Source organism: Mus caroli, chromosome 19, assembly GCF_900094665.2.
Source record: "Mus caroli chromosome 19, CAROLI_EIJ_v1.1, whole genome shotgun sequence".
Lineage (NCBI taxonomy): Eukaryota > Metazoa > Chordata > Mammalia > Rodentia > Muridae > Mus > Mus caroli.
In genome coordinates this window covers 33791009-33801446 of record NC_034588.1, presented here as the reverse complement: position 1 = coordinate 33801446, position 10438 = coordinate 33791009, and the positions used below count along the sequence as shown (strand labels likewise).

Genomic DNA, 10438 nt, shown 5'->3' with positions numbered 1-10438 from the left:
CCTCCTCCTTCTCTCTCTCTCTCTCTCTCTCTCTCTCTCTCTCTCTCTCTCTCTGCCTTTCTCCACCCATACTACCCTCTTAACTCCCCTCCCCATGCCCTGAATAAACTATTCTATACTACATCGTTCTGTGACTGGTCCCTTAGGGGGAAGGGATGCCTCAGCATGGGCCGGTGGAGACACTCCCTTCCCCCACACCTGACTACACCTCCACCAAACATATCCCCTCCTCTCTTTATCTTTTTATAAACACACCAGCACTCAGGGCTGCTGTTTTGGGATTATCAGCTCCTCCCCATGGGGAAAATGACGGGGGCTGGGGGTGGGGGGCGGTGCTCGTGTGTTTTGAACTGATAATGTGTACAGTTCTCAACTCGGTAAGCCCAGGGTGGAGCTCAAGGTTCGGCAACTCTTACATGTCCAGGGCTGCCGGGCTGTTTTCTTCCTCAGGCACTTGGCAATTACTTTGTTCCTCCTCTAACTGGAATTTGTACAGCATATTGAAAACTCTGACAAGGCAGAGGCTGGCTAGATGTGCCTGCTCTTAGACTGGTTTCTTGTCTCCACCTCCTGATCCCCCTAGCTCTGGTCCAAACTCTCCAGCCAACACAGGAGGAGGAGCCACGCCAGCTCTCAGCATCCCTGCCTTAAACATCACCTAAATCAGTCTGTCTTGGTTTCTGATGATGTAAGGCAGAAAGTCTAAATGACATGATCTCCTTGCCTCAGTTTCCCAAATGTCTTTAGGTTGCTACTGGTGTGATAAAACGTGACAAAACAAAACAAAACAAAGAAACCAAAAAACAAACAAACAAAAAAACAAAGTTGTGGCAGCAAGGTTTATTTTGTATTATGTATTTTATATTATGTATCATTCAGGAAGGTTGAAAGAGGAACTTCAGCAGGGCAGGACCCTGGAGGCAGGGCCTGATGCAGGAGTGCTTACCTACTGGTTTGTTTCCCATGGCTTGCTCAACCTGCTTTCTCAAAAGCAGCTGGATCCACCAACCCAGGAGTGGCACCACCCTCCCGCATCAGTTATCAATTAGGAAAATACCCCATACGCTTGCCTACAGCCCAACCTGGTGGGAACGTTATGTTAACTGAAGCTCTCCCTTCCCAAATAGCTCTAACTGCTGTTGTCATAAAACTAGTCAGCACACCAAACCATGAAAGCTATCTCTAGATTCAATCCCCAGGACCTCAGAGGGGGAAAACCTTTCAGCTAAGAGATTGATTTTAAAACCTTTTTATTTATTCTTTGATAATTTCATATACAATGTATTTTTATCATATCCACCCCACTTCCCCTAACATGTCCCAGANAAACCAACACATCTTCTTCCTTACTTCTCCTTTTCCTTCTCCTCCTCCTCTCCTCACTCCTATTTTTTATCTTTGTCTTTTATAATTCAGTGAGTCCAATTAGTGCTGGCAGAATGCACATGTGGAGCCATCCACGTGAGCAGAGGCAACCTCGGTCACATCTGTTGATTTTAACAAAATCTCAATTGCTTGACTTTTTTCCAATGAAGACTCGAGAGCCAGATGCTGGGGTGAAAGCCTGCTAGCTCTCAGAGAGGCAGAGAAAAGACCCAGCTGACCTTCTTCCTCAGCTGATGTCCCCCCAGGAACACCCCTCTCTCAAACAACCTCCTTCAAACTGAAGGTCCCTCTCTTCTACTTCCCATGCGTCTCTCTGTCCATCCTCCTCACTCTCTCTTACTCTCTGTGTTTTTTTCTTAATAATTCTATATTCACTTCCCTTCAATTTGTTGCTAGCTCCATCTCTTGACCTATGGTTGACTTTATTTAACCATGTTTACAATAAATATTCAAGCAGGAAGTTTTTGGATTAAAGGTGTGTGCTAAGGCTGAGCTACACCATAACTGAAAAAAACAAAAACAAAAACGGGTTTTTCCAGTAAATAACACAATCTCGGGGCTCACATTGTGGTCAAATATCCTGCAACACACATGCACACAGAAAAACTCTGTTTCCCAAAAAGCTGTCAACTGCTAATATTTCCTCAGCTAGGGGTATGGCCTCATGAGGAACCCACTCTTGATGCTGTGCAGATAACCATAGGTGCTTTGAGTTCGTGAGTGTGATAGCCATATTATATCTAAAAGACAGTAATTCGCAGCACTCTTACCGATCCTCTGGCTCTCTCATCCTTTTGTCTCCTCTTCCAGAACGTTCTCTGAGCCCTATAGTGAGGTTGTATATAGATATACCATTTAGGACTAAGCACGCACAATCACTTTATCACCATGTGGACCACTTACGAGTCTGTATGAACTGCTACTCACGGTAAAATAAAACTTGTCTGGCCAAAGATTGAGAGTAGCACTAATCTGTGGATACAGGCGTAAATATTTAGAAGCAATCTCACAACATGAGTGTTGTACTACATCCTGCTTCTCCATTGCTGGTGCGCCGGCACCACTGGCAAGATGCCAGGAAGGGGCAGGGCAAAGTCCTAAACAGGGAGTCCACAGTGGTTCCCACCATCAGCATTACAGCAAGGAGAGGGAGGCAGGAATCCGGGGTCTGCAGTCTATCTTTCTCCCCTTGGGGCATCTGCCCGTTAGCAGAGAAGGGAGGTAGAACCCAGGACAGCAGAATGTGGTTCGATTAGGAGCTAGGGCTGAGTGTACCAGCGGGGCTGGAGGGAAGAAAGACTTCTCAGGAGTCATAGTTGAAGGCCTTCCCCACAGTGATCCTTTTTTTTTTTTTTTTTTTTTTTTTTTTTTTTTTTTTTTTTTTTTTTTTTTTTTTTTGGTTTTTGTTTTTTTTTTTTTTTGGTTTTTCGAGACAGGGTTTCTCTGTATAGCCCTGGCTGTCCTGGAACTCACTTTGTAGACCAGGCTGGCCTCGAACTCAGAAATCCACCTGTCTCTGCCTCCCGAGTGCTGGGATTAAAGGCGTGCGCCACCACACCCGGCTTTCCCACAGTGATCCTTAATGAGGACCAGCTCTCTGAGATGGTCCTTGCTTTTTTTATACTGGTTTATTTGATGGTGAATATAAATACATACACTTTATATTCAGGGTGAACCAGGGATTACATATCTTTTGTGGGGAAGGAATACCCAGGAAAGGAAATTTATTGCTGCGGGTACCTTGTTAGCGTGGAGAACTCCAGCTGTTACTTTATGTGACTGACTGCCAGTGGTCCTCTCAGTGGGGTGTCATGGTTACATGTCCCAGAGCAAGTACACAGACAGGTAGGGAGCAGCTCCACTCCCGGCAACATCAGATCTCGGAGATTTCTGGGGTCTGAGTTCACTCAGCCTTGCCAGTTCTTATGTCTGTCTGGTAGCACAGTCCCACATGCCTTACACATGTGGATACACTTAGCAAAACAACAGTAGTAAGTTTATCCCATAGGATCTATGAGCTTCCCAGACTAGATTTTGATCGTGTTTACAGTACAGGGCATGAATTCTCTCCGGTAGAACAGGCTTTAAAGCTGGTCAGAAGGTGGTTGGTGAGTTAAGTTGTGCCCCTTCTGAGGCAATAGGCCCCATTTTGCCTGCTAAGTCAGCATTGCAGCGTGCAGGGTCCTGCATACAGTAAGACCTTTATTGTCATGTCTCCCCAGAGGTTTGCGTGGTACGCTCCAGCACTATGAAAGCTATCCAGGAGGGAAGACGTTTCTCAGTCAGTTCCATACTGATTTCTCCACATCCCATAGACAAAGTATGTAGTGTATTCAGCAATAGGCTCTTAACATATAGTTATAGTGAACAACCAAGAGAAATGGCAGTAGCCTGGGTTGTTTTGGAGACCTTTGGGGTAACTGTATGAGAATTAATTTCCTTCTCCTTCCTTCCTTCCTTCCTTCCTTCTTTCCTTCCTTCCTCCCTCCCTCCCTTCCTTCCTTCCTTCCTTCCTTCCTTCCTTCCTTCCTTCCTTCCTTCCCAAATTCTGAGTCTATCTTGTAAGAGGAGGCTGGAAATAAAGGGGAATTTAATAAAAAATGGCACAACGTGTTAAATACCTCTCGGTTAGGCCCTCTCATGTAGAGATACCAGTCCCAGACAGCTATGACCCTAGGGACCCCAGGGTGGCACTAAACGTGGCTGAGGAAGGCCAGGTGCCAGAGGCTCCCTGCCCGGCCTTTCTGCATAAGGAAGCCAGATAGGAGGTGGGCAGGGTACGTCACCACCTTAGAAAGTCCCTAAGGAACTTCCAGAGCTTGGTGACTCAGAGATTGGCACGGAGGTCAGACAGGTACTGGATTTCGGGTGTGAGCATGCGCCGGCAGAGCTGCTCGTGCTGCGGCCCGATGCTCTTCTTGAGGTTGTAACCCAGGATGGACTTGATACCCAGGGGCTGCCAGGGCTGCATGGCCGAATCCTAGATGGCCTCAGCATCAACCGCTTGACCGCCATCTATGCAGATGCGGTGCATGTGCTCCTTCGCTTGGCGCAGCTCGGCTACCTCGCGCGCCATGCGCTCACGCCCGAAGGCCTCTACCTTTCGCCAGAAGCTGGCGTTGAAGTGACGGTAGAGGCGCACGTCCAGCAGGTTCCAGGCGGAAGCTCGGCGTTATAGCTCTCCCGAGAGCCACGGCACCGGCGAGTGGCCCCGCGCATTGAGCTTGAAGTACAGCACATCCTCCAGGTCCCAACCCAGCATCTCCCGGAGCAGGACCAGGGATTCGTCGAAGTACTCCTGCATCTGCAGCAGGTGGAAGGGGCGCTCCACCTCCAGGATCTGCTCCTCCACTCGCGGGCTGCCCGGGTCCAGGCCGAAGAAGAGCAGGATGCGGAAGTAGTGAGCGTTGTAGCTGATCCGATCGTAGTAGCGATCGGGGTCCTGCAGGAACTCGGCCAGCTTGTCGCGGTTCGACAGCTTCCAGGTGAGCGGCACCACGGATCCAAAATAGTGGAAGGGTCGCGGATGACGATGATGAAGGCGGCACCCGGCCGCACCAGCCCGCGCACTTCCTCGTACTGGAAGCGCATGTGGTTGCAGATGATGCTGAAGCACGCCCCGGGTCGGTAGTCCTGCACCAGGGGTCGTGCAAAGTACCACGCGTAGTGGAAGTCGTTTCCTCCATTGGGGAAGGCGAACTTGATTGAGCTCGTGCTTCTGGCCGAAGAGGATGTTGAGCAGCGTGCTGCTGGCGGTCTTGTGTGTCTTCAGGAACACAAAATCTCGCCGAGGTTGGCACCCTCCAGCAGAGCCGTTGGCGGGAGTGGCTGCCACCGGCTCATTGGGAACAGGGGAGCAGGACGCTGTGGCCTCTGAGGTCGTGATGTTGGGATACGGTGGAGGTACCACTTAGGAAGGACAGAAGCAGCAGGAAGCTGGTAAAGAGAGCTCCCAGCAGTAGCTAGCCCCTTGGCCTTGGATTTGCAGGGCTTCTTCGGCCGCAGAGTCATCTCAGGAAACCGCTTGGCTCTGTTCTCCTGGGGCTCCGGGTGGCAGGGGTCGGCTCCGGCCTCCGCCGCCGCCCTAGCGCTCACTGGGAGGCGGGGCGCCCTCACTGGCCCGAGGTGCACTACCAGGCCTGGTCCATACCCCCGCCCCGCAGCCGCCGCAGCGGCTTGAGAATTTCATTGTATAACCCATGTCTTCAGAGAACGGCATTGTCCATTAGTTTTCATTCAAATGACTATTTTTAATATTTTAAATATAGTATTAAATATATTAAATATAATAAAATTTCTTAGATATAAAATAAATTTATTATTTTTTGTTTTATATATATTATATATATATATTTGCTTAGGCAGAACACATGCTAAAATTGGAATGATACAAAGATTAGCATGACCCTACACAAGGATGTCACGAAATGTATGGAATGCTCTGTATTTTTTTTTTTTTGATATCAATGACTGCAGACTCATAACTGAGAATGAGAAACATCGAAGGCTTCTGTGACAGCCTCTTTCTACCCCACCAAAAGAAACAGTCCAGAACAGGAAACTATAGAAGAGAATTCTTAAAAGTTGTGATAAAGATGCTGAAGTGTAGCTCCTTATACTTCACTTGACCGGACAGACGGTGGGGAGGACTCCGTATTATATATCCGTATTATATATATATATCCGTATTATATGTATATAATACGGATGAGATGGCTCAGCGGTTAAGAGCACAGTGCTCTTCCATAGGTCCTGAGTTCAATTCCCAGCAACCACATGGTGGTTTATAACCATCTGTAATGGGGCAGGATGTTCTCCTCTGCTGTGTCTGAAGACAGCTATAGTATAATCACATACATAGAATAAATAGATCTTTTTAAAAGGCTAAAAAATAAAAACAAAACAAAAAACCCCAGAAGGGGCCAAGTGATGGCTCAGTGGTTAAGAGTCTGTGCTGCTCTTAAGAAGTTCAGTTCCCAACACTCACATCGAACAGCTCTGAACTGCCTGTGACTCCAGCTTCAGCTGCTTCAACTCTGTCTTCTGGACTCTGCAGGCATCTGCACTCACATACCCTCTCCACATCCATATATACACATAATTTTAAAAACTAAAAAGAATTACACTGCCAAAATGGAAGGCTCACTCTATCACTGGAGTGGCTAAAGTTTGTAAGACTGTAGACAGATGTAGGTGGGGAGAGCAGAGGAGGTGTGGAGGGACACTTTTTATGATGCTCAGGGTTGTAATGGGGGGCGGGACAAATGCTAGACAAGCAAGCACTCTACTACAAGCTACGCTCCTAGCCCTTAGTTGGCCTTCAACTTGCTACATAGTTCTTGAACTTTCTATGTATCCCAGGCTGGCCTTGAATGCACAAAAATCATCCTGCCTCAACTTCCCAAGTGGTGGGGTTAGTCTGATGTCATCTTGCTTAACTGAACATCTTCTAGGGAGATGTTCAGTGTGGAGGAGGTTGCAGTTATATATGGAATGTACATGTACATATATTTAAAAATCCACTGAGTTATTTTACCTCTAAAGATTTGTATTTACTGTGTATCACTCGAAAGGGAATGACATCCGCTCCACTGAGATGGCTCAGCAGGTAAAGGGGCCTTATTGCTAAGTCTGATGACCTTCTTTCAACCCCAGGGACCCACATGGTAGAGGTAGAGAATGGATTTCTGTAGATTGTCCTCTTATCTTCACATTCTTTCTCTCTTTCTCTTATACAGACATCCTCACATACCCTTACCAATCAATGCAATGCAATAAAGAAAGAATGGCATCAAACTTAAAATTGAGTGTGGTCATGCTTGTAATCTGCACTCTGGGAGGTAGAAGCAGGAGGACCAGGTGTTCGAGGGTAGTTTTAGGTAGCACTGAGTTAGCTCAAGGCCAGCTAGATATGGGGCTCTGTCTCAAAAAAACCAAAACAAAAAACAATACAAAAACACCCACATCAGTTTTAAATCAGGGGTATGCCCTGGTAGGATAACTCAGTGGCTAAAAGCCTTTCTGAACAAGAGACAGTTTCAATCCTCAGACCTCAAAATGGGAGGAGAGGACAGACTTCCCAGATCTCTGATACACAGAGTGTGACATGACATGATCACACCACACCCACCACCATCACCACCACCACCACCACCACCACCACCACCACCACCACCACCAAAACATGACTTAAAAAGCAATAGAATCTGAGGCATGTGTAGATGCTAAAGCCTTGAGAAGCGAATAAATAAAGCACACAAAGAGAAATGTAAGGCGCTCAAAGCACTATTCTTCATGTCTTTTTTTTTTTTAAGATTTATTTATTTATTATATGTAAGTACACTGTAGCTGTCTTCAGACACTCCAGAAGAGGGNTAAGTACACTGTAGCTGTCTTCAGACACTCCAGAAGAGGGAGTCAGATCTCGTTGCGGATGGTTGTGAGCCACCATGTGGTTGCTGGGATTTGAACTCTGGACCTTCGGAAGAGCAGTCGGGTGCTCTGACCAACTGAGCCATCTCACCAGCCCTATTCTTCATGTCTTAAATCATCTTCTAGGAGCTGGAGAGATGGCTCAGTGGTTAAGAGCATCTACTGCTCTTGCAGAACCAAACTTAAGTTCGGTTCTCAGCATCACAACTGCTTGTAACTTTATCTCCAGGGGATCTGATACCTCTGGCCTCTGCAGCCACCCACATTCACTTGTGCATACCCTACGCACTGACATCTAAAAGTAAAATGGAAACAAACCTTAAAATGGTTTTCAAACCACGTGTGCTAAATGTTGAAAATAATGAAGCATTTGGAAGTCAGCTGAAGACACACACTCCATGCGTTGGTCTGTAGATGAGTCCTCTCGGTGAAAAACAGTTGAAACTGTCCCTCTTCTGTCCTGGAGACTCGTGTACTCTTTGTTCTTAAGGAGCTTATAATGGTAGAGTTTTGACAAGGATGAATGCAGGCTTCAGAATATCCATTTAAGCTGCAGTGATATCTATAGCTTTCATCAGGGCAGGACAGGATGCTGCGAATCTCATAATGAGCATTCTCCTGTTAGGGCTGGAATCTGAACCTCCCACAGGTTCACATGTTTGATTCCCAGCTGGTGGCACTATTTTTGGAGGCTTTGGAGCCTTTGAGACAGGTAGCCTAGCTGGTAGATGTAGGCCACTGGGGGCCAGCCTTTGAGGGCTAGGGCAGGTCCTTTCCTCTTGTCCATTCTCTGCTTCCAGGGCCCTGCTTCCCATCTTTTCTCTGCTTCCCAGTTCAAAGTTGTGAAGAGCTGGGACCACTGTCACTGCCAGCCTGTCTCCCACTTCTCCTCCAGTTTCTTAGCTGCCATAGACATCATGTGTTCTAGACCATGAAGGACTGGATGCCCTCAAACAGTGGACCAAAACAAGTCTTCCCTCATGAATTGGTTTGGTGAGGTACTTTTAAGAAAAGCTCCTGTCTCAAAATATCAAAACCAAAATAAATATAAACCCCATAAAATTGAAGCCACCCCCCCCCATGGTTTTGCATGGGGTTTAAATCCCAGCACTTTATTATTTATTTATTTATTTTTGGTTTTTCGAGACCGGGTTTCTCTGTATAGCCCTGGCTGTCCTGGAACTCACTTTGTAGACCAGGCTGGCCACAAACTCAGAAATCCTCCTGCCTCTGCCTCCCGAGAGCTGGGATAAATGCGTGCACCACCACACCCGGCAAATCCCAGCACTTAAATCCCAGCACTCAGGACACCAAGACCATGTGGTCTCTGTGAGGACTGGGTCTACACCAGCCAGAGCTACATAGTGAAATCCCTAAAGAAAAATAAAGTGGGGCTGGAGAGATGGATAGCTCTGTGGTTAACCACAGAGCACCTTAACATTGCTCTTTCAGAGGACTTGGGTTCAATTCCCAGCGCCCACATGGTACAGCTTATAACTGCAACTCCAGTTCCATGGGATGTGACACACTCATACAGGCACATGAAACATTGATACACATAAAATTAAAAAAATAATAATAAAGGAAACATAAACTCAGGCTGGGTTTCTGCTGGTGGGAGAAGAATCCTGAACATCCCTGGGCACATAGAGATGCTTCTCCATCAAGACTTGTTTTTTGTTTTTGTTTTTTCAAGACAGGGTTTCTCTGTAGCCCTGGCTATCCTGGAACTCAGTCTGTAGACCAGGCTGGCCTCGAACTCACTAATCCGCCTGCCTCTGCCTCCTGAGTGCTGGGATTAAAGGTGTGTGCCACCACATCCGGCTCCATCAAGACTTGTATCTGGTGTCCTGAGAGGCTATAAAAGTGTACATCACTGTAGCTTTAATTTGGCTCTTAAAGATACTTTATGTGTACGGTTGTTTTGCATGTATGTTTGTCTTGCACATTTGGTCCCAGGTGTCCATGGAGGTTAGAAGAAGGTGTCGAGTCTTCTAGAATGGAGATGTGAACCACATACAGGCGCTGGAAAGTAAACATGGATCTCCAGAAGATCAGCCAAGTTAGTACTCTGAACTGCTGAGCCACCTCTCCAGCCCTGCTTATTCTTATTATGGGCAAACTGAGCATTGTGTGTGTGTTTCAGTACCATGATTTTTTGTTTTGTTTTGTTTGCATAGATTGAGGCCCCAATGAACTTTCCTGGTTTCCATGGACACAGTCACAGACATCTGCAGAAACACAGTGAACATACAGACAGCAGGTACATACCCATAAAGATACTAATTTTAAGAGTATAGCTGAAAATGTAATATTTTTGAAGTGCTTTTCTTGTGCCATTTGGAAAGACCACATTGAGGATGGTAAGTTTGGGCTTCTGGAAATATGGACGTATACAAACTGGGTGTAAAGTGGCCAGCATTTTGCCAGTAACAGAGACAAATGAAATATCCATACAGATTAAGTTTTTTTTTTCCCTTTGATGTTAACAGTACTTTTGAACTGGGTAGAACTTTTATTTTGTTTTTTTTTTGTTTTGTTTTGTTTTGTTTTTTTAAAGATTTATTTATTTATTATATGTAAGTACACTGTAGCTGTCTTCAGACACTCCAGAAGAGGG

The 10438-nt window shown here is 46.3% G+C and overlaps 1 non-coding gene and 1 pseudogene across 1 annotated transcript; one reads left to right on the top strand and one right to left on the bottom strand.

Moving 5' to 3' along the window:
• Nucleotides 1–4168: 4168 nt before the first annotated feature.
• LOC110286101 lies at nt 4169–5400 on the bottom strand (annotated as a pseudogene).
• A 337-nt stretch (nt 5401–5737) lies between these two features.
• On the top strand, nt 5738–5839 carry LOC115030030. Its single transcript, XR_003835622.1, has one exon. It is a non-coding gene; the product is annotated as a U6 spliceosomal RNA (small nuclear RNA).
• The last annotated feature ends 4599 nt before the right edge of the window (nt 5840–10438 follow it).